General features: G+C 40.6%; 1 pseudogene; it reads right to left on the bottom strand.

Moving 5' to 3' along the window:
• Nucleotides 1-300: 300 nt before the first annotated feature.
• On the bottom strand, nt 301-2,373 carry LOC148032536 (uncharacterized; annotated as a pseudogene).
• Nucleotides 2,374-3,841: the final 1,468 nt, after the last annotated feature.

Consider the following 3,841-nt stretch of genomic DNA (forward strand, 5'->3'; position numbering starts at 1 on the left):
GGGTGAAGGACGGATAGGCCATGTGATGGAGGCCAGTGCAGATGTCCTTCGGGGAGAGAAGGTAGATGAGTCCAACGACTCATTCAAGTACCGTTGCTTTTGATGTGTAAGGGTATGTGTAATATTAGATTGATTGTGATCAGGTGGGGCTAACTCTTGTTCCTATGTAGGTGGAGGATTACTAAGTAAGGAGTCCTCATCGAAGACTAGGGTGCGAGCATAGAAGAACTGCCGCTTCTTCTCATTGTACAAATAGTATCCTTTGATACCAAACATATCCCCATAGCCAATAAAGTGAGCTCAGACAGCATGGTCCTGGAGTTTATTGTGCTGTGGTTCAGGGACGTATGCATAAACGGGTGACCCGAAGATGCGTAAAGTTGCATAGTTGGGTGGTTTCTCAAACCAGAGAGTATATGGTATAGCTTTAACACTGTTTGTGTAAACACGATTTTTTATGTAGCAGGCTGGTATAACCACCTCCTCCCAAAAGGACGAGGGTAATCCAGCAACTTTAAGCATGCTACGTGCGGAGTCCATTAGTATTCGATTTTTACATTCCGCAATACCATTTTGTTGGGGATTTTCAAGAACAATAAGACGTTGTTGTATTCCTTCTTCTTTACAATAATTTTTGAAGAGATTTGAGATATACTCACCTCCATTGTCTAATTGGAGGGTTTCAAATTTTCAGCCTTTTTGTTTCTCAACATAGGCTCTATAATATTTAAATTGTTGTAGTATGGTGCTGCTACTTTTATTGTTAATAAAAGTAACAATGGTAAATCTTGTGAAATCATCTATGAAGGTTAGAAAGTACTGATTACGAGTGAGTGAACGGATAGGCATGGGACCACATAAATCAGAATGAACTATTTCTAAAGGGTAAGTAGTACGTTCACGTGAAAGTGGAAATTTTTTATTAGCCATTTTTCCAAAAAGACAACCTTCACACAATGTAATATTGCAACTATGAGGTAAAGTATAGTTGCGAGCTAATCTATGATTATATATATATTTCATGGTGGCATGATTTAGTTGGCCTAAATGATAGTGCCACAAAAGAGTGGAGTAATTGGTGTGATTTAAATCAATGGCACTATAGGATTTACTGGAGGGTTGACTTCTACCTAGGAGATAGAGGCGTCCAAATTTAGCACAAGGTGCCATTTGGAGGTTTGTGATTAATCACACAGTGAGTGTGATGAAATTCTAAATAAGTATCTTCGCTAGTAAGTTTACTAATGGAGAGAAGGTTCTTAGCGAGGTTAGGCACATAGTAAACTTCCCTAATGAGAACTACTTTGCCATCAGTTAGTTCAATGTTGGCATCACCCATGCCAACAGCGGTAAGGGAATTATTGTTTCCAAATCTGACATCTCGTGGTTTATTGAGTTCTTTATAGTTTCTTAAATATTCTTTATTTGTAGTAAGATGGCAGGTAGCCCCTGTATCGAGAATCCATGTATGTAGTGAGATGGTGGGAACATCACTTAGGCCATAAAAGCAAGTAAAGCATCATCACCATCCGAGCAATCTGATGGAGATTCACTTGGAGAATATTGTTCATCCGATTCATGACTAGATGAATCAGATGCACAGGCACAATGTGCTTGTGCCTTATGCCCATTGGGGCGACGTTTAGAACGACGCCAACACTCTTTAGAGGAATGTCTTGTCCTATTGCAAATTCGGCAATAGGGTGTAGTTATACTGAAATTGGGTTTGGACCCTCGTGGTGTAAAATTTTTGCATGAAGGATAGTGTGGACGAGAGAAATTATGGCGGGGATTCTTTTGAAATTTCCCTTTAGTTTGTACGTACATTTCTAATGTACGTGGTGAGGGTTGTGCGTGTTGATTTGCTTGGCGCATTGAATTTTCTTGTAAAATCAGTGGAATCAGGGTGGGTACAGTCAAAGTGGCTTGGGCAGATTGAGTAGATGTAAAAGATTGCCAGGAAGGTGGGAGAGCGGAAAGAAGAAGAATGGCCTGAACACGGGGTGGAAGATCCAACCCCGAAAGTAGGACATCATCCATTTTTAAATGCCAAGATTGTAAAAAATTTTCTACTTGTTTATCTTCTTGCATAGTTAGATTAATGAGTGTTTTAAGATTGTGTACCTGACTACCAACGGATTTTGGTTCATAGGTATCACGAAGTTGGGTCCAAATGGAATTTGCAGTGGTTTGCATGTGTACAGACTGTTTTTGGGCATCATCCATATGAAGTAGAAGTTCAAGACGCGCGGTCAAGTCGCGCTCCTCCCACAATTTAACATCATTAGTCAATTGGGGATCTGTCGGATCAGGACAAGGTGTACTTCCATCGACAATATCGAGGAGCTCCTATTTTTGAAGGATAATCTCCATCGTCATGCGCCATGGGTGACAATTCCGATCGCTGAGTTTGTCGATTTTATAGGTTCGCATTGATGTTGACGCTTGCGCCATGGTGATCAAGCACGGGAGCAGTCCGACCACGCGATGCTTCTGTGGATTTCACAACCTGGTTATTGATATCATGTAGGAAATCATACGCAGGCTCTCTCTCACGAGAATACATACAGAGGCATGAATGAATGTTTTCATTATCAGAATGTATATTTGTACATAATGATTCGATGCCTTTTTGGCTGCCACTTGGCGTTTCACTTAAATAATTAATTTAATCATAATACACATGATTAACTGGATCACGTCAATTGCTTGTGTTAGTCTTGATTTCATCGGCCGATGGCAAGGAAATGGATATATTTGTTGACGAATTACATGGGGCAAGGGATGCCATGGTTGAAGAGGATGCATGAAAAAGAGGATGAGTTGAAGGCTAATAGAAGGTGTAGGAAAGAAAAACAGGTATGGGGGTGGAAGAAGAAAATTTTTGAGGGGTTGTAGGACCCAAAGATAGTGCAACTTACCCTGAATTTTGAGGGTCTCAAGTTGCCTTTGACAAGAGACTATCGTGTTCCAAAGTTGCATCATGGGCAACAAGCAAGGGTGGATCTTGCATATTTTTTAATGAGTTATCTTTATGGGAGGGCACTGTAGGTGATGCAAAAGCAGAGTTGATAACTGCAGTAGTAGGTAATTCTTTATCTGTTTTGATGGGATCAGTGAGACTGGTGAAGAAATGAAAGAAGGTTTATTTTCTGCTGTGACTAAATGATTGTCGTGGCCTTGAGGAGGAGATGCCCAGCGGTAGCAGATGTGGAGTAGATCACGGGTGAGATAGGGAGCAAGAAAAGGGGTCAGAATCCTCCATCGTCAAACCAGCCTCTGATACCATGTAGAAAATAGAAAGAGAGAAAAAGATAAAACAGAGGCACTGCTACTGATTAAATTGCTCACATATTTCATTATTCGATGCTTTTTAAGTAGAGCCATAAATTAGTTACATTCATGTGAACATTCGTGTGAAGCCATGAGCTTATCCACACAACCAACTGTTGTACTTACTAGTTTGAATACCAATTAGCTATGCCGAAGAAACCACTCTCCACCTTGGCATGTCAATCTACTAAAGTCAGCAGACTTTGCCAGGAGAAGCGACTTCATGACAAATTCACATAAGTGTAGCAGAGGGGGATTTTTTCAAAAAGTACATAAGCCTATATATTTTTCCTCTAAGCTTAAAAACAACGAAGGGGATGGAGTACAAGGTGGGGTGAAGGGGGATTGGTGTATATGCTTGAGAGAGAAAGAGAGAGAGAGAGAGAGAGAGAGAGAGAGAGAGATGGGTGGTGTAGTTTTGAGTTACATTGGTAGAAATTGATATAGTGTGCTTGGCTAGTTTGTTGTTGCATGCTACTATCTATGTAGTTGTCTTCTTCAATGTAGG

The sequence above is a fragment of the Lygodium microphyllum genome, chromosome 8 (assembly GCF_053477565.2).
Source record: "Lygodium microphyllum isolate KBCC chromosome 8, Lygodium_microphyllum_v1.1.10, whole genome shotgun sequence".
In the NCBI taxonomy this organism is placed as follows: domain Eukaryota; kingdom Viridiplantae; phylum Streptophyta; class Polypodiopsida; order Schizaeales; family Lygodiaceae; genus Lygodium; species Lygodium microphyllum.